This window comes from Triticum aestivum, chromosome 2B (genome assembly GCF_018294505.1).
Source record: "Triticum aestivum cultivar Chinese Spring chromosome 2B, IWGSC CS RefSeq v2.1, whole genome shotgun sequence".
Lineage (NCBI taxonomy): Eukaryota > Viridiplantae > Streptophyta > Magnoliopsida > Poales > Poaceae > Triticum > Triticum aestivum.
The window spans coordinates 774,648,929-774,669,951 of NC_057798.1; the positions used below are offsets into that span (position 1 = coordinate 774,648,929).

Sequence of the window (21,023 nt, forward strand, 5' to 3'; positions counted from 1 at the left end):
CGGCCCCGACGCATTAAAGAGCAGAAGGAGAGAAGGAGAGGAGAGGAGAAGTAGAGAAGAACAGAAGGAGAGGAGAGGCAAAATTTCAAAATTTTTGGAATGGTTTAGGAAAATTTAGAATATGCTAAATATGTCAAAAATGTTTTTTTGTTCGTAGAAAGTTTTTTGTTCATATATAGAAAGTTTTTATATATGACTATGGATATATGAGCAATGATGATCCATGGATGTATGCATTGATATATATATGAGAAAGGATGTTCATAGAATATTTACCAAGTATATATGTATTTTTTTCATAGCATTTTTTTCCATTTATATATGTATGTGGCTATAGATGGATATATATGAGAAATGATGATCTATGGATGATGCATTTTTTTTTCAATGATGATCCATAGATGGATGTATGTATGTATAGATGTATGTATGTGGATACATGAGGGGGGTCGATATACCCCCTCTCCGATAGCATTTCCTTCTTCATATGTTGAGTTGGTTGATTTAGGTTAGTGCATTTTAGGTTAGTTGATTTATAGTGCATTTTAGGTTAGTCGTTGTTAGTGCATTTTAGGTTAGTAAATTTTAGGTTAGTCTCTATTTCTTCTTCTTCGAGCATTTTTGTGCCTTTTAGGTTAGTAAATTTTTTCTGTTGTAATTTAGTTCGATGAATGTTTTTTGTTAAAACTCGTATTAAGTTTGTTCGATGAATGTTTCATGGGAGGGAGGGAGTAAAAACTCATCAGACATGAGGGGGAGGAGTCCCCCTCCGGTTCCTAACTCTCTCGGGAATTCAACATGAGGGGGGGGGGGTCGATACCCCTCCCCGATAACTTCGACATGAGGGGGGGTTGATATACCCCCTCCTCGATAACATTTTTTCCATGTATAAGCAACACTTGGGAAATATGTCAAAAATGTTTTCTTGTTCATAGAAAGTTTTTTGTTCATATATAGAAAGTTTTTATATATGACAATGGATATATGTGCGTATGTCGTGTCGATATAAACTCCCGATAACTTCAACACGTGGGGGGGGGGTCGATCGATATACCCCTCCCGATAACTTCAACACGTGGGGGGGTCGATATACCCCCTCCCCGTTACTATTATTTTCCCATGTACGTATGTCGTTGTTGTCGATATAAACCCCTCCCGATAACTTCAACACGTGGGGGGGGGTCGATATACCCCCTCCTTGACACTACAAGAAATCTGTTAATCGATGACGGATTTTTGGTGACGTTCTAGAAATCTGTCACGGAAACCATCACCAATTAGCAAGATGCATTTGGGCCCAAGTAGGGCAGCCCCCTCATGACAGACGTGGAAGTACCGTCACGAAAAATGTCATGGATCGACCAATCGGGACTAGTTAATTTTTCCTTTATACAACATCATGACCTTGCTCCTATTGATGTGGCGTCACCATTTGAGTTATATTGTAATTTTAATATGTAATAATGTTAAACAAGAAAGAATCGTAATGAGATTAAATAGCACCAATTTGAATATATTAGTATGGAAGACACACGTGAGGACAACATGAAGCTCGGCCAGTATCAAAAGGGTAAAGATACCAAATTACCAGATAATACATGTATTCCAGAAATTTTAAATGCTGTATAAAATCCTAGTACCCCTTAAAAAAAGTTTGAAATAGGTTTGAAGGAATGCGCGCGGAGAATAAAACATTCAAGTCGTCTATTAGCGCTGTGAAAAAAATCGGAGCCAGCCCATTTATATACACCTCGCGCCTCCCCACCGCAAAAACCCTATCCACCCACAGGGGCCGCCACCTCTCCCACTCTCCTCCGGCTCTCGATTTAGATTCGCCACCCACCGGCGCCCTCACATCTCATCGCCGGTGTCCCCCAAGCCACCGTCCTCCCACCGTCTCCGTCTCCCCCTCCCTTCCCTCCCCTCCCCTCCTCAGAGAGGAGTGGGAGATCGACCAGCCATGGCGGCGGCCTGGCGGCAGCCAGATCTGCGATGGCCGCAGGCACCTCTCCCTCCTCGCAAAGTCTATAGGCTTTGCCGGTGTGGGACATGAGGATTTCTTCCTCACGTTGCTTCTGCTCGGTCGTGCGTGAGGAGGTGCGATGGACGCTGATGTAAAGCTCCGCTGCTCTGCCCCCCATCCAGATCGGCCCCCTTATCTCTTCTTCTCTTTGATCTGCCCTTCTTCCATTTCCTTCCCTGAGGCATGCATTTTATCTTGTTTCTCTTCCTCACACAGGCACCTGCACCACGAACTCTATGCAAGGAGAGGAGTGGGGGTGCTGCAAGGAGGAAAGGGAAGAACGGGATGCACCTGAGGAGCGAGGGTTTGCCATCTTGGTTCCTGCTCGACCATGTTGCTTATCGTATGCCTCTGCTACTTTCCCTCTTTACAATTGCATGCCTCTGTTTGCTGCTAAAACAACAACCTAGGCCACCAATCGCTTGTTGTTTTGTTAAAATCTTTAGATCTGTATGCCTCTATTTTAGTACTTACTATAGTAATTGGATCTGGTTGAACTGAAAATGGCGTTGGGGACATCAATTGGTCATTTGGGTTCTCTGGTTGTATTACAATTGGGACTGAAATGGACACATTTTTTTTGCTTGTAGGATGGTGAGAAGAAGGAAGGTGCTGCAAGTGCCAGGGGAAGGGGTCGGATGCTGCTGAAACCCTTGCTGTGAGGGTCTCTGTATAGTTTTGCACTCAATACTCTACTTACTTTCTGAGAAATACCATGCATAACCGAGTAGCTAATTCTGTTTTTTTAATTAGACCAAGCACCTACGGGTGAGGGTGAAATGGACGTGAACCTTCAGAAATCAAATGTTTGGCGCCGGCGCGGCTCCGGCGCCTGCTGGATGGTGCTCCTGGAACAAGACGGCGCGGAGGCCCTCCTCTCGCAGGATGTGCTGACGCGGCGCACGCAGCAACATGTTTGGGACGAGCGCGAGCGCGATGGCCTTGTCCCACGATGACGGCGGCGAACATCGGTGCTCCTTCTCGTCCTCTATCTCCAAGGACGCGCGCTGGTACAGCTCGGGCAACCCTGCCCCGAACGCCGACCACCCATCTGGCAATGTACAGGTCGTCCTCACGTGTGTGGATTCGCCTCCTGCTAGACTGAACACTTGCAATGTGGACATGGTGATCCTCCTTTTCCCTCCCCCCTCTACCCAAAATCTGGATGGCATTTACATCTGTACATACATACATATGTTTTAATTTTGACTGAAACAATCTGGATGGCGCCTACATCTGTAGATAAATGTGAATAAGAACCATGCTTTGGTTCAGTTTGTACGTATCAATTTGGTTTAACTTTGACTGAAAATATATATGAATAAATTTTGGTTTCTAGGCCCTTGTAATGATGGGCTTACTGTTCGACAGTGTTCATTTCTTCAGTTATCCTTGTTAGTCGTGACCCCTTTAGCTAATCTGTTTGGAACAGGTGGGTGGTACATTTGCATGTTGTTTGATCGAAAGGCGGAACCGTTAGTATTATCATGTTTGCTTTCCTTGGGAATGATTCAGCTCTAGGAGCAAATTATTAGTTTACTGTTTATAATTTGTATCATTTTGTAAATTATCATTCCCTGGCTCATTTTAATTTTTTTGCATTCCCTGGCTCATTTTAATTTTGTTCCTGTGGTGGAGTATAAATGTTGTTGTTTTGCCTGTTAATTTAGTTGACTTTCTCCTGAAATCTAGCCAAACGCAGAAACAAACACACTGGCGTATCTGTACCGACAAGGTCTCTTTTCACACCATCTAGTCCAAAACCAAAAGCTATTGTATTCTCTGATGAACTTCAAGGCAACGAAAATGCAGCAGATATATGCAAGCTTCCTTGGGTACCTGCACAAGATATACATGACACGCAAGCAGAGCCATATTAATATAGGTACAGCGTACACTACACCTTTACACTAAGTATTTACTTTGGGCAGCTTATCATCCATATTCTTGCAGCTTTATGTTCCATCTAATATGTATAGATATCAATGTGTATTCGTAACCAGACGTGTCATTAGCTAGTTTAAATCCTCACAGTAGGCAATATAACTTGCCAGCACATGCCAATTTGTTTACTTAACCATACCTTAAAATGGGTCAGCTTTTGTTCTACACCAGACAACCACGTAACCAAAATCTATTCCACAGCAGCAACAAGTCTGTTCCGTGCTACCAAAAGTAGGTTACTTTTAGAGATGTGCATGCGAACTTGTTCACTCAACAACCATTTATCTAGGTACCGGCAATAAATGCACTTTGTGAGAAATTCCAGTTACGGGATTATGCTCATGTCACAAGCATACTAAGGGGTTCTCTACAACCGATTATCTTCAGCACGGAGCCAAAGAGGGCCAAGCTAGGGTCGTGTTCACTACATCAACACTTGTAATATTTCCCTATACGTAAATTCAATTGTTATTAAGTTATATCATCTTCCCAAAATTGTTACAATCATCTTCAGCACAGAGTATATAATATTTTTGTAGATCTGTCGGTCAGGTTTATAACATGGTTGTCCGTACAAAATTGTTGTAACTTCTCATCAGTATTTCTACGTACAATTTTCTAAATCTCTTTGTTCTTCCAACGTACATACAACTGAAACTTGATAAAATGACACCCCTTTGGTTGGTTCTAACAAAATTACTCATATCTAAAAATGTCTAATGTTTGTTCTATTTTTGGACAGATATATTAATCCTACTTGTTGCTGCCTATCACAATTGGCACTAAGATGATAGTTGCCATGAAGAGCGTCGATTTCAAGAAATTGAATAAGAAACTTTTATATACTTTGTTGAAGTAAATTGGATTGTCCTGGTCCTAACCTTGCTATGTGTTGTATTTTGTCAATTCATGTTGTAAATTACCATTTCATGGAGGATTTTGTGAACTGCTATGTTGTATGTACTGGTGGATGGCTGCATAAATACAACATGATTTGTGTCTTTTATGGCACTTTGAAATATTTTTTCTTCATCCAAGTTGGCACTATGATCTATGTAATGTATTATACTAGAAAAAAATGCATTGGCTTGAAATTGCATAGAAAGAAATGGCCTAATGTGCTCAACCATGACGAATTTTGTGACGGAAAATAGTATCCACGTAGGCAGCCACGTCATTTGAATTGGTCAATCAAAAATCCTATGTGGTGTTAGTCGGTGACGGTCAAAAATCCTATGTGGTGTTAGTCGGTGACGGTATGTTCCGTCACAATGGATTGGGCCTGGGCGGGCCTGAGGCAGATCCATGACGGACAAGAATCGTCATGTAAGGTACGCTGTCAAATTATGACGCGATATACATGACGGATTGCAAGTCCGTCATGGATGGTAACCCATGACAGTTTTCCAATCATCCATGACGGATCAGAACTGTCACGTATTAACAGATTTCTTGTAGTGCGATAATATTATTTTCCCATGTACGTATGTCGTCATTGTCGATATAAACCCCTCCCGATAACTTCAACACATGGGGGGGTCGATATACCCCCTCCCGATAACTTCAACACATGGGGGGGGGGGGTCGATATACCCCCTCCCCGATAACATTATTTTCCCGTGTATGTATCTCGTCGTTGTCGATATTACCCCCTTGAAGCGTTGTCGAGGCCACCCCAAACCCTAGAGAAGCAGCGTCGAGGCCACTAATTAATATGATTCCTTACTGTGATTAGCTAGCTAGTTCTATGTTTGCCACTAATATATCCATATCTGTCATGTTTGAATAATAATTGCCATATTGTAAATATTTGTAGAAACTATGGACACCCCCCGAGACGACGCAACAGAAGCGATGTTGGGGGAGATAATCACACATGGAAGTGATGCCATCTTATCGTTTTTGAACGACACCGATGGTCTGGAAGGACATGGTGAAGAAGCAGGCTATTATGATGGCTCCTTTGACCCAATGCCGGTGCAAGAAGGAGACCATAAGAACGGCTCCGGTGACCCAATAACGGTGCAAGAAGGAGACCATGATGATGGCACCAGTGACCGAACCGAGTCTGGCCAGGTATATATATTAGTTAAGCCTATGCTGACTAGCTAATTGATGCATTCATTGTTTTGGTATATGTACACATATTAATTAACTCTCGTCTTTCTTTTTTTTCTAGCCCTCCGGATCAAGCACAACTTCGGTAAGGAGACAAGGCCCGAAGAAAAAGTTGAGCTCGGATGAAAGGTTTGAGATCACAGCAATCGCGCGCGACGGTGAACCGATTGAACCCATCCGGACAAAGAACGCATTTGCTGCTCAGTGCAGGGTTCTTGTTAGGGACAAGATCCTGATCAGCATCCACCAATGGTATAAGCCTAAGGAGGAAGACCCTTAGGTGTCTTATGTCAATGATATGCAGAAAGATGATCTTTGGACTGAGCTGAAGGCAAATTTCACCCTACCGCCAGAGGAGGATCCGGAGAAGCCAGTTAAAGAGCAATTAATCAAGTCTTGCGCTCTTAAGAAGATGGCAGGCCTATTAAGGAGGTGGAGGAAAGAGTTGGAAAAGTTTGTCGACAAAGAAGAGACACCAGAATTCATCGGCAAATATGAGAAGATCGGAGATCACTGGCCTGCATTTGTGGCCCACAAGACATCGGAAAAGAGTAAGAAGATGTCGGCGACAAACAAGCAAAATGCTGCGAAGAAGAAGTTTCACCATCGCACGGGGTCAGGTGGCTACCTCAAAGCCCGGCCTAAGTGGTCCAAGGCTGAGAATGATCTGCTTGATAAAGGGATCGAACCAGAGACAATGAACTGGCCAGACCGTTGCCGGACTTGGTTCTTCGGGGCTGGCGGAATCTTGGACCCTGTATCAGGGAAGTGTCGTTGGACGGACGAGCAACTGAAAATACCAGTCAACAGGCTTCAGCACTATATCGATGCAGCGCAGCAAGGGACGTTCGTTCCAAACAGGGAGAAGGACGAGCTTACAATGGCCCTCGGGAATCCTGAGCACCCTAGACGGACACGAGGCACGTCAGGCTCCATTCCGTGGAAGGTTGGTTTTCCGGACGCAGGCGGTTACAAATGCCATGAGAGGAGGAAGAAAGTGGAGCATAGCCAACTGGAGGCGCTGCACGCAAGGGTACAAGGGCTAGAGGAACGAGAAGCAGATCGCAGCAAACGACCTGCCGAAGCTTCCCCCGAAGCTACCCCGCTATCTCAGCAGAGAAGCAGCGTGGCTTCCACCAAGATGCTTCAGCCGGAGCATGTCTTGACGGCTCCTTCTAGCTACCCCGTGGATTTTATCATGGAGTCTCAAAATTGCCACCTTATGACGCAATGGCAGAACTTAAAAGTCAAGGCGGCTATCAGCCAAGTTCGACCTTCTGAACCCGACGCAACTTTTCACTGTCGTCCGATTCCAGAAGGATATGCTAGGGTGACGGTGGACGAAATAACAGAGGGATTTGAGGACCTCCAGCTTGACCACCCTACCGGTGAAGGGGAGACTCGGCTGGGTTTTGCTCTGAAGACTCCATGCCTATGGCGGAAGGAGTTCATCAAGCTTCCGAACTGGACGCCTCCTCCTCCTCCTCCGGCGAGTCAGGGCACTCCGCCTCCTCCACCGCCTCCTCCTCCGGTGAGTGACGATCAGGGCACTCGGCCTCCTTCTCCGGTGCGTGGCGGCACTCTGCCTCTTTCTCCGCCTGCGCTGGCGCACCCGAGCAGCCAGCAGCCTCCTCCTTCTCCGCCTCGCCAGCAAGGGCGGAAGAGACCCGCCGCTGCCCCGGCTGCTCCGGCACGTCGTAGTCCTTCTCCTCCACCTCGTAAGCAAGCACGAAAGAAGACAGATGCCACAGCCGCTCCGTCTGCTCTGGCGTCTAGCAGTACAGCCAGCAGAGGCGGGAGGCAATACAGATACGGTCCTTCTCTCAAGTCTCTAGAGAAGTTACAGTACGAGAGGACCGAGGAGGAAAACGCGAAGATCATGCAGACCGAAGCGAAAGACTTCTTTGAAGGGTTGAAAGCAAAGAGACATCCACCTCTGGAGGAGAAGGTAGATCCGGTGAAAGCAAAGCGCACTAACGATGCCCTGAGGAAACCACCAAAGTCTCCGCCAAAAAACAACTATGAAAGCATTACTTCAAAGACATATCTCGAAGCTAACCGGTCGGGAAGTACTGTCAGTGATAAAAGGTTAAAAGAACAAGCAGCTGGGAAAAAAATTGCCCAGCTCGGCGAACAAGCAAAGCAATCGTGCCCCCCACTCAATGTGTCTAGCGACATCGTCGCTAATGCTCCGGGGACGGTGCCCGGTTATAACAATCTTGGAGATTACCTGCCTGATGATGTACATTTTGATTTCTTGGAGGTGGACGAACACATTTACGAGTACGGGAAGCCTCTCGTCAAAGATGAAAAATCTCTAACAACGATGATGCGAAGATTCCATAATTGGTACATGAAAACCTGCAGAGAGTCTGGGGGGACGAATACTTTGTATCTGAGAATTAAAGAGGAGCACGACCTCGTTGGAACTGATCTGTTGCCTGTTCCATTTGAGGAGTACTTCGAGTTCCTCAATCAAAAGGCCCTCGATAAATTAACGGTCTTTTGCTACTGTCTGTAAGTACTATTTCTGTCATTAAGTCTCTATATATAGCTAGGCTCTTTCATTGCATGTATTTATAATTAATTATCCTCACTATATTATGCAGATTGAAGATCGTCGAGTGCAAAAAACAAGAAATGTATGATATTGGGTTCATTAACACAAATATCATTGATGAAATTCAGGTTAAAAAGCACGCCGAAGAGGCCGAGGCCAACTTGCTACAATCGTTGATCAAAAATCAAAACAAAGATTTAATACTCTTTCCTTACAACTTCAAGTGAGTGTTACTCTCGTGTGCATATTCAGTTTCCCTTATTACTCGAGCGAGGTTATAGTAATGTAATTGATGAGTTATGCATGCGTGCGCAGCTTCCACTATGTTCTTCTGGAGATTAAGCTTGAGCGGGGAGTAGTAACCGTCTTAGACTCGAGACGAAAAGATTCTGAAACCTATGCGGACATGACTAAATTGCTCAACAAGTAAGTTCAATCCATCATTATCGCACCATATCGGCAACTTTTTGTTCATTTCCTGATATCTCAAGTAATAATAATTATTTTTTTTGTCTTGTAGGGTTTGGAAACAGTTCACCGCAGAAGCTCCGGGACTGCCGAAGGAGCTGCGATATACATACCCGAAATTAAGTACTACTAACTAGCTAGCTAGTTGCGCGCATCTCCCATCGATTTTATAGTTATACTTTCATCAATGCCATTTATAATGCTTCATTATCAGTTTGATTGATCTCTATTTCTCGTAAAGTGCTTGTGGCAGGAAGAAGGGAATAATTTCTGTGGATACTACGTGTGCGAGTTCATCTACAACGCGACTTTGAAAAATAAGCGGGGCTACTCTAAAAGACAATATGAAGTGCGTAAGCAATAATATTCACAATTTCATTTTATTACACCATCATTTCTGTTGAGTTTCATTCATATATGTATTAACCCCCTTCTTCAAATTAGACGTGGCAGATGCGGAATGAACTCCTAAAACAAGATCGCATGAAAGCAATTCAAGAGGAATTTGCGGGATTCTTTCTTGACCACGTCATCAATAAAGCTGGAGAATACCATGTGGAAGTTGATTTCAAATGCTAGGGGATTGTAAGAGATCTTACATATTATATATGTATGTAGCCAGTAGCGTCGGATAGATAATACGAAAACTTGTTGTTCGACCAATCTCTCGGAGAAGGAGAGGTCGATCGATCACTTCTCTCGGTATGCATGACGAACTTCTGTACTTAATGGTTCCCTTCATTTTCTTACTAGCTAGTGTGTCGAGGGCCTCTCTATGTACAGTACGTAGCGTCGACCAAGCACAGACATAAGAGAGGACACTTCTCTCTATTAATTAGCTAGCTAACATAATATATGAAACATCTAAATTAACCCCCCAAAACCCCCAACCCCCCCTCCCCCCCTTCAAAAAAAACAAAAACCCCAGCCACTGAAATGCTGACGTGTGGATGCCTTTTGGTCCCGGTTGGTGCCACCAACCGGGACCAAAGGCCCTCCTGCCTGGGCTCGGCGCACCGGCCACGTGGAGGCCCATCTGTCCCGGTTCGTGTTAGAACCAGGACTAAAGGTCTAGGGCATTAGTAACGACCCTTTAGTCTCGGTTCAAGAACCAGGACAAAAGGCCCTTACCAACCGGGACTAATAGGGGTTTTTCTACTAGTGCTTTGGCAGAGTTAGGCATGGCTGTATAAGTTCCTCCCTGGCGAGAGGAAGTATTACATGGAAATCATAGCTGCTATTTGTTGGGGGATTTGGTGCACTCGCAACAAGGTCACGTTTGAGAAGCGTGTTGTTCGTACACCTGTTTTCACTATGTGCTCTTTCATGATGTATTGATCAGGTTTGATGAAAGGAGATGACAAGGCGAAATTCCAGGCTGGGGTGCAGATGATGGAGTGGCGTCTCTTGCTGATCGATCTAATTCACGTGGCAGACTCGCGCTGGAGCAGGGGAGCTGAAGTTTTGAGCTAGATGTGTGTGCTAGCTTTTTGGTTTGCTAGGTACTCACTGGGGTTTGATGCCCGCTCAGGTTAATTTGTCTCCTGTTGGGTGGTGTCAGTAGTTGCCTTATTTTGGTCCGTCTCTTGGATATATTTTGGTGCTTGATGGTTAGTGCCAGTAGGTTTTCGCTCCATGGTGGGCACTTCGTTTCAGCAGTGCTCGCAGTAGGTTTCCTGCTGGTGCTCCAACTCGCTACCCCCTTTCTGCCTCATGTTGCTTTGACTCTAGTAGCCATTTGGTGCGGTTTTAGTCCAGTAAAACAGACTGCTACTGTTGTATTTCCATTAAGCAATTAATGGAAAGGGGTGTAAGCCCGGTTGGATGATCATGTGCAAAAAAAGAACAATCACAATTTAAAATTTTATTTGTTCTCTTGCTCCTGTAGGGCCAAAACGCCGTGCCCTCACCAATTCGTCAATAAATGACCAGTCGGATGAACTGAATCACCAATCAGTCGAAACCTAATCAAAATTGGAAAAATGATTGGTAGATGGTTATTTGTTTGTTTGGAAACTGAAAAAAAAATAAGCAGAGAGATGAGGAAAAAATTAAATAGCAAGATGATGACGAACCTCACCTTACAGAAGGTCGCGTGAAGATTTGTGACTGCGTAAGAGACTGAAGGGTTCAAACATGATGACCGGGCTTGAGAGCAGCATGCTTTTCGCTGGGGTTGATCGTGACTGCCACGGTGTTCCTGCAACACCTCTCTTCTGTTCTCGCAAAAAACACAGTAAATCTTTTGACACGAACGAAACATGATCTCGGCATCAACATTGCGCCTATCGGTGTATCACTGCCATGACTATTGCATTATAAAGGATCTTAGTATGTACGTAAGAAATATTGAAACAACAATTGAATTCTCGGTGTGTCCAAGCGAGTTAGCTACTGTAGCATCTTCAGAGACAATAACAGTAGCTTATTGCAACTAGGTCCATTTCATTTTCGTGGCGTCTTCACAAACAGGAAAGGGCAAAGCAAATTTACTTGGGTCTTGAACTTCTTGGACTGAGTCCAGCACTCCAGCTCCACACTCTCACGCATGAAGCCTTCACCAAAAATGTCTTATTGGTTCGTACATGCAAAAAGTGTAAAAATCTAGGATTGATCATGAATCCTGAACTTGCGATGCTCAAGAAATCTCAGTTTATTTACAGCAAGCCTACAAGACATATTAGTCATTACAAACAAGCTTACAAGATAGTACACTGATTGACTTCGTAAACAAAAGTAAAGAGCTAGCGAAGCTGCTTGGGTCTTGAACTTGTTGGGCCCGGCCACTACTCCCCTGCCATGTTGGCTTGCCTGCCCCTCTGGCCTCTTTAGTCATCGTCGTCGTCGAAAGCACTCGGAGGCAGCGTGAACATCTTCATACACTTTGGATCAGCAACGCCCTAAAGAAATAAATACACAAGAAACCATTTACAACCAACCAAGCAGCATTTCTGTTGGTCCAACTAACGTCATAGTTCCAAAGAAATGCCATTACCGTCAAACTAAATCTTATCTTTTCTTTCTTAGCTTCCATCTGCAAAAGAGGGTGAAACACGTGTATAGTTAACAGCAAAGCAACAAGAATGATAAAGGCTCGGCCAAAAAAATAACCATCGTATAGTTCATACATCTTCGTCGTCCGAGTCGCTGCTCCAGCCTACATAACAATGTCCAAAGGGTGAACCCACCTTCAAGTGACCAGCAAGGTATTCACCCGCACTGTTTGGGGTGCTTCAGATTGACATCCCCATCCTTGGTACAACCATAGCAGTGTCCTTTATTAACAAACACAAGAAAAGAGTTAACTGCAAGGTAACCAACAAGCAGGCACCAATACTACATCATAATTGCTGACTATTATCAGTACTAAAGTACTATAGCCAGACACACACATTTATGGGTATATGTAAGAGATGCGCTCAAGTTGGTGCCACACCCACAAAACAATACTCAAAATCTAAGAAAAAGGTAGATTGTACCATTATCGGTAGATTCAATCACGCGGAAGCAGCTGACCAACATTTCCTCTTCTTTTCCTTGTCGCACACATTTGACTTCCGCAAAGAAAAGGTTTTCGATGCGACAGTTAGAATCACCAGCTCCTTTAGTCATAGTGAAATTGAGATGATAATAGTTTATACGCCTCTCACAAATTGTTTTGCAGTGCACAACATCTTTAAGTTCATATGCAAGATCCTATCGTATAAAGCATAGGTCAGATCAACAACTATTGGATGGATAAAACAATGGGAGAGAGGAAGAGAGAGAGCACCCCTAAAAGACTATGATCCTCATTATGCTTGTCCACCAAAGCTTGAAGTAATCGGCGCATTCGATTATGAACTTGCTGGATCATATACGATCTTGAACGCTTCTTCCTTCTGCCATCAGGCCAATAAAGAGCTTTTTCTATAGAAATCTCTAGTGAAGGAACCCCACCTTGATTCATTAACCTAATTTAGATCGGAGCATTGTATATGGTCAATAGCTTGTACTTTCTCAAAAGTGGACAATAAGATGTTATACCGGACTACGATGAAGGTTGCACACTGGCAAGCCAAGAACAGAAACAGAACAAAACAGGATTGTTCACAAGCCTATAAGTTCTCGGACCACATGCTTTAGAAAAAGCTATCGCTTCTTTGATTTCAGATTGCACACTGTTTTGACTAGTTACTAGAGCGCTATCACAATTAATTGACGGAAACAGAGGTGGGTGTGTGGCACTTTGTTAGTTTCAGCTATATTTTTTATGATTTATACACTATATATTTTAACAACGAGCTGTCTCAGAAATAAATTAACAAAGATATACCATAACCTTTCAGTGGCACAAAAACAGGAATATACAAATCATTGTAGACTAGTGTTTTCCACAACGAATTTGTCAGGTTCTGTGGAATCTAGCTTAAAGTCATTTGATATTAATTTCCCTATCCATGTGCTCGTCTTTCGTGGGCACAGAAGCACGTGGTTAATTTATTAGAGTAACCCTGTTTGGATATATATATAATCAATAGCAGATATGCACACAAAACCAGGAGTAGTCGTAGGAATAGTCATCTACGCTAGAATTGAGTTGAGGAAATTTACAGTTTTGGATCCCGATGTTGATGAAAATAGCTATCCATAGCCTTGTCAACTTCCTCTAGGCTCTGAAACGGCCCGCCGGCATATGGATACGTGTGGAAAGATCCCCCAAGATCAAGCCTGATGTAATATCCGAACCCCCAGCCATGTCGTTCTCGTTGCCAAATGCGTGACCCAGGACCAGGAGGTGAGACCCCTGATGATGGTGAGGCGGCCATAAGAGAGGAAAATGATTTCTCCTCCAATGTTGTAGCCTTGAGCGACTCCTTGAGGGACGAAGACACATCTGCAGGTTCGGCACGGTCCACCACGAACTCGAACTGGAATATTTCGTCGCTGGAAAAGAAATCAGAATTTCCATAGATCGATCGGTGATGTAATAAACTGGGATAGAAGATTGATGGCGAAGCGAGAGAGAGAGGGGAAGATGGCGGTGGATATGCACACGTTGAAGACGGCGGCGGAGACCGACGCCTGTTCCGGCGATGAGCGGAGATGTACTTGCCGGTGTAGAACGCACGGACTGCGTCCTTAAGAACCTCGAGGTCTCGGCACGCCCGCCCACCCTTCAGGTACGGATGCCTGAGGAGGTAGTTCCCGTCCCCATCCACACGTACATAGACTGTGATCGGCTCAAAGCCGCCGGTGGGGCTGCGCCGGGGGAGGCACTCCCGAGGAAGAACCTTGGGCGCCATCACAGCGGCCGCCATAATTCGAGGTGGGGAAGACGGTTAGGGTTTGACGATTCCGATTGGGGACAAGGCACAAAACACAAGACGGAAAAAAATTATATGAGACCATATCTCATATAAAACAGGTGAGACCCGCCCTGATGGATGACACGTGGCATTCACAAATCACAGCCGCCGGCTCCTCTTCCCTCTGCTCGCAGCTGGGTTGGGGAGCCCCGGTTCCTTGGCTCGTGTTTGTCTAGGTTTAGTTTGTTCACACGACGTCACTCTGTCGATGTCGACGTCTTCGCCAGGAATAAAAGTTTCCGGACCACCGCCTTGACGGCATTCTACGAAGGCGTCGAGGAGTCGCGGATGTGTTTTCAGGCAAGGCCTTCAAGACGGCGGTGGAGGTCTTGCTGAGGGTCCTGTTTCTTTGGCTTCGTCCATGTCACGTCAGCGGTTCCTCCTGCGCTGTCACGAAGCCAAAAGTAACTGGTGTTGGAGGTGGCCGGCGTTGCGGTGGCGGTCTCGTCCAAGGTATGGTGCACTTAGAGTTTCTTCAAATGTGGAAGATGGTTGCCGGTTCTGGAGCCCCTCGGCGGCGTTGCTGCATGAAGACTTCAGAATCATGATCCAAGTGGAGTGGAGATTTGCTCCAGCCGACAACCCACAACGACAAGTGTGGCGCCGTTCGTGGCAACGCCTGTTCAGAGGCTCACAACGCCAGTTTTGCTGCTATGTCTTTCTCTTGGATCTTGGCTTGATGGAGACTGTTTCTTCTCCTACCCGACAGACGCTTCGGCGACGACAGTGGCTGAAAATTGTGGTCATTTGGTTGGTGGTTGCAAGGGCCAGGAAGATTTTTTCTGTAAATTTTCTTTGCTTCTTGTAATTTCACTTGGTGTGCAGTCTCTTTGGATTTCTCCTGAGATTTGCCATGTATGTTGTAATCTGCTGATGTTAGTAATATAAACGTGGCACTTCTCCAAGAAAAAAAGGCACCAAAACTGGTTGGTGTGAAAAAAATTGAGCACCACAAAGTGTTTTTTTAGGAAAAGCACCACAAAGTGTTTTGGTTCATCGCTCGCTCGCTCGATCTTTTATTTCTCACACTATCATTTTTAGAAGAACCCCATTGTTCTCTTATGGGTTTGAAACAATCACGATTTCATAAAATGTTTATGGGTTTAAAAATGTTTAACTCAATTTCTTCTGCAAATTAAAAAAAGTTCATGTGTTTAGAAAATGTTTGCATATTTGAAAAATGTTCAAAAATTTGATATAAAATTCACAGATTTTATGAATGTTTGAGAGTTTTAAAAGTCCACAGATTTAAAAAATCATGAGATTGATAAATATTTCATGGATTTAAAAAATATTGTGAATTTATTTATAGACAGGGAGAATAGAAAGTGCGACGCACCAGAGTTCTCATGTGTTAAGCATTTATTTAGCACAATAAAACTGAGTCTAAACGCAGTTTAAAAAACTGGACCTGAGTCGTTTCGGCCGTCAGATCTTGCATTAGACTCGTTTAAAAAACTGGACCGGCAATCGAGCCGGTGAGCCTGTTGGCTCAGTTTTTTACCGCTCGGACCGCTGGTTTACGGTTCATCTGCTGTTTTTTTATCATAAATATTAATACATGTAAATATAGTACTAAAGACTGGTCAAATAGAAAGATTTCCTTCAACAAGACAACAAAGAAGCTCAACCGTAGTGGTTATTGTGCCAATGTTAGATACAACCCACCACCTAAGTGGCCTAGGTTCGAGTCCCAGTTCTTATAGGGCCCCTACGCCTGAAACATTATGTTTTCAGTGGTTTGCATGAACGACATCTGAAAGACGGATCGTGTGTTGGGTTTGTGGTTGGTGGCTTGCAGGTATGGTTTCCCACACGTCTTAGTCGTGCTCGGGCGATGAGGTGATCCGTCAGTTTTTCCTTTGGTGGTATTAGAGGCAGGCGGCGGGCGTTAGTGTCAAGATCGGGGATTCTTCGGTCTTGATTGTAATTTCTTTATTGGTTGGCGTTCCTTTGTGCAAAGTCTAGCGATCTGTTGTCTTTTCACGTGGCTTGTGTTATGATCTTTATGATATAAATGAGACATGTATTATCACCAAAAACGAACGGCTAAGCCATATCATCTTTATTAACCTAAATAACTAACTCCTCCTAACTAAACACCCCTCGCGCCGTACTTTTTTAATACAGTACAGACGTAAGCGTTCGTATATACACGCATACACTCACCCTATGACCGCACACATGCACATCATATCCTTATGAGCACCTCCAAGAGACTGAGTTGGCATATCATCTTAAGATTTACGAAGTCACAATAAGCACCTCGTAGTCGACGGAAGCGTCTTCTCCAACTGAGGGCGCATCACCGGAAATCCAAAAATAAATCCAGAAAAATGTGAGCACCATGACTTGAAACCTGTGGTTGAATGTTTAGAAGGACGGCATTGGTATCCCCCGACTTTCAATTGGTGGTCCAGCCGACCCCCGTCTAAATCCCTGTAAAATGCCCATTGATTTTTTTAACCACCCCTCAGGCCTTATTAATCAAACTTGAATAGTTACAGGGATGACAACTTGAATAGTTAAAAGAAACTTGTATTCAAAATAAGCCTAATAATTGCTTGCATTATAAAGATTTCGAAATAAGCCTAATAATTGGCACTACAAAATTGCTTAGAACGTATAGGCGAATAAGATGCTAGGGCAGAGAGCCCGACAGTGGACATTTTCTTAGTCTCCGAGAGTCCAAAGCATGCTGCCGCTGCTGCGGAGAAGGCCCGACGCGCTATGGGGCCTGTGAAAGGTTCCTCCATTGCGTCGCTTGTGAGCCTCCCGTTCACCTGGTGTGCCGACCAGCGTTGGTGAATGCCACAACATGCGCCTACTTCGACGACCGCATGGTAGAAATGCAGGGGCATCACTATGATTGATTAAGCACGCTTAGGAGTGGAAAATTCTTTAGTCATGTAGAAGTATGCAAAGTCAACAATAATCTATGATTCCTTAGTCATGTATAGAAGTATTGCATACTTAACATGCTTAACATACAATCTATACTTATTTACAGTAAGCAGGCGCAACATTCACTACAACCAAGCTTACAAGATAGTCAACCCGTCGACTAAGCCAACAGAAGTAAAGAGCCAGCAAACCTGCTTGGCAGTGGCGGAGCTTAGTGGAGAGCAACCTGGGCCATTGCCCCCCCAGCCCATGAGAAAACTAGCATATATCCCCTAGTATTCAGCCCATATGCTCAGTTAAAATCAGCCTAAACTCATATTTCTTGCCCCTCCAGCCCATTTGCCCCTCCATAAAATCAGCCCAAGCTCCGCCACTGCTGCTTGGGTCTTGAACTTGTTGGACCCGGCCACTTGCCCCCTTCCATGTTGGCTTGCCTGCCCCTCTGCCTCTTAGTCGCCGGCGTCGTCGAAAGTCATGTTGTCGGCGTCAAAAGCCCTCGTAGTCGGAGGCCGCATGAACATCTTCAACACGTTTTATCAGTAATGTCCTACAGAAATAAATACACGAGAAACGATTTACAACCAACCAAGTAACCAGCAGTATTGTGTTAGTTGTACTAATTGACGTCACAGTGCCAAAGAAATGGCATTACCGTCCAAATATACCTTACCTTTTCTTTCTTAGAATGGTACAAGGCTCAGCAAAAAAATTAAACATCATATCGTTCATACATTTTCGTCGTCTGAGTCGCTGCTCCAGCCTTCATAAGAGTAGTATCCAATGTGTGAACCCACCTTCACCTGACCGGCAAGGTATGCACTGGCACTGATGGGGTGCTTCATATTGACATCCCTATCCATGGTACAACCATAGCAGTATCCTTTATATTAACAAAAAACACAAGAAAAGAGTTAACTGCAAGGTAACCAACCAGGCACCAATATTACATCATGATTGCTGACTATTTTAAGTACTAAAAGTAAAAGATTTTCTTTGTACACATCAGTAATGGCCATGCATGAACCAGTTTGAAAATGTTCACAAATCTAAAGCTCACGGATCTAAGCAAGGGGCAAACTACCAACTCACGAAACAAAAGATCAAGTGCTGTAGTCAGAAACACATTTATGGCTATATGTAACAGATAATCTCAAGTTGGTGCCAACCACAAAATGCATTTCAACAATACTCAAAATCTGAGAAAAGGGTAGAATGTACCATCATCGGTAGATTCAACCGGGCAGAAACAGGTGACCGAGAATTCCTCTTCTTTTCCTTGTAGCACACATTTGACTTCCGCGAAGAAAAGGTTTTCAATGCCAGAGTTAGAATCACCAGCTCCTTTAGTCACCGTGAAATTGAGATGATAGTAAAATGTAGTACGCCCCTCACAAATTGTTGCGCCGTGCAAAACATCTTTGAGTTCATATGCAAGATCCTATCGTAAGAAGCATGGGTCTGATCAACAACTATTGCATGGATAAAACAATGAGAGAAAAAGAGAGAGAGAAGGAGAGAGAGCAAACCCCCGAAAGGCTGTGATCCTCATTATGCTTCTCCACCAAGGCTTGAAGTAATCGGCGCATTTGATTATGGAATTGCTGGATCATATACGATCTTGAACGCTTCTTCCTTCTGCCATCAGGCCAAAACGAGCTTTTTCTATAGAAATCTCTCGTGATGGAACCCCACCTTTATTCATTAGCCTAATTTAGATCGGAGCATTGTATATGGTTAGTAGCTTGTAGTTTCTCAGAAGTGGACAATAGTAAGTTATACTGTACAAAAGTTAATGTTATATATCAGTAGGACTACGATGCACTAGTTTGGACAGAAGGTTGCAGACTGGTGAGCAACAAGAACAAGACCTGAAAAAAAAACCCAGGATTGTTCACATGTCTATAAGTTCTCGGAGTGTTACTGTTAGAGAAAAAGCTATGCCTTTTCTGATTTCAGGGTTGCAAACTGTTTGGCCTATAGTTAACTAACATAGCTGAACTTTCTGGCAATCACCATTAATTGACAGAAATAGAGGTGTGTGATACTATATTAGTTTCAGCTATTTCTATGATTTATACATACATACATACATACACCATTTAAACAATTGTCTCGCAAATAAATTTACAAAGGTATACCACTAACTTTTGGTGCCATCGAAACAGGGATATACTACAAATCATCATTGTATACTAGTTGTGTTTCCTACAATCAAATTGTCAGGTTATCAGAGGAATCCAGCTTGAAAAGTCATTTGTTATTAATTTCGACATAACAAGTCAATAGCAGATATGCACTATGGTAAGAGCGATGAACATTCATCCAGAATTGAGTTGAGGAGATTTACAGATTTGGATCCCGATGTTCATGAAAATAGCGATCCATAGCCTTATCGACTTCCTCTAAGCTCTTAAACAGCCCGCCTGCATTCGGATATGTGTGGAAAGATCCCTTATGATCAAGCCTGATGTAATATCCGAAACCCCAGTCGCGTCGTTCTCGTTGCCAAATGCCTGGCCCAGAAGGTGAGGCAAGGCAGTTCCCTGATGGTGGTGAGGCCATAACCGTGTCCTGATCCGGCTGCTGCCCAGAGGAAGAAGAGGAAATGGCTCCGTTGCCGGACGATTTCTCCTCCAATGTTGTAGCCTTGAGCGAGTCCTTGAGGGAAGACACCTCTGCAGGCTTCTCATCAAGAAGCTTGTCGGAACCGGACGATTTCTCCTCCAATGCTGTACTAGCCTTGAGGGACGACACATCTGCTGCAGGTTCCACCACGAACTCGAACTGGAATATGTTGTCGCTGGAACAACAATCAAAATAAATTGGAATTTCCATTGATCGATCAGTGAAATGAAATACAGTAGTAATAAACTGGAATAAGTAGAAGATAAGATTCGAGAGGGAGAGGGAGAGGGAGAGGTACACACGTCGGAGACGGCGGCGGATCCAGGGGCCACTTTAGGAGGCGACGGGCGATGTAGATGCTGGTGTAGAATGTACGGACTGCTTGTTTAAGATCCTGGAGATCTCGGAACACTCGCCCAACTTTGGGGGACATATACCTCGGGCGATAGTTCCCCTCCTCGTCGACACGGACGTAGACCGTGATCGGCTCCAAGCCGCCGGTCGGACTGCGCCGGGGGAGGCACTCCCGAGGAATAAGCGCCTTGGACGCCATGAGAGCCGAGCGGCCGGAGGAAGACGGCCAGGGTTTGCAGCCGATTTTGATTGGGGATAATCCCCTCAGATTGAGATTGAGATTTTTTTTTTTTTGAGATGTCTCAGACTGAGAATGAGGAGAATATAAAAGAACGGAGACTCGATCTTTGTTTTTTTTTTACACAAATCACTCGATCTTTGTTTTTTTAGAAGAAACCGCTATTGTTTACTTATGCATTTAAAAAAAATCACGAATTTAAAAAGATATCCATGGGTTTAAAAATATGTTTGAGAAATACATTTTTCTACTCTAATGGAAAAAATGTTAATGGATTACACATTTGAAAAATGTTCACAAATTTTATATAGCATTAACATATTTGAAAAATGGTTGACAATTTAAAAATCTCACGGATTTTAAAAAATCACAAATTTGAAAAAACTGCTCAATGGATTTTTAAAATATTTTTGAACTTGTTCATGAATTTGAAAGAAAATC

General features: G+C 43.9%; 2 pseudogenes; both read right to left on the reverse strand.

Moving 5' to 3' along the window:
• Window positions 1–11,731: 11,731 nt before the first annotated feature.
• LOC123042655 (uncharacterized) lies at window positions 11,732–14,459 on the reverse strand (annotated as a pseudogene).
• A 3,050-nt stretch (window positions 14,460–17,509) lies between these two features.
• On the reverse strand, window positions 17,510–20,649 carry LOC123042656 (uncharacterized; annotated as a pseudogene).
• Between the last annotated feature and the right edge of the window lie 374 nt (window positions 20,650–21,023).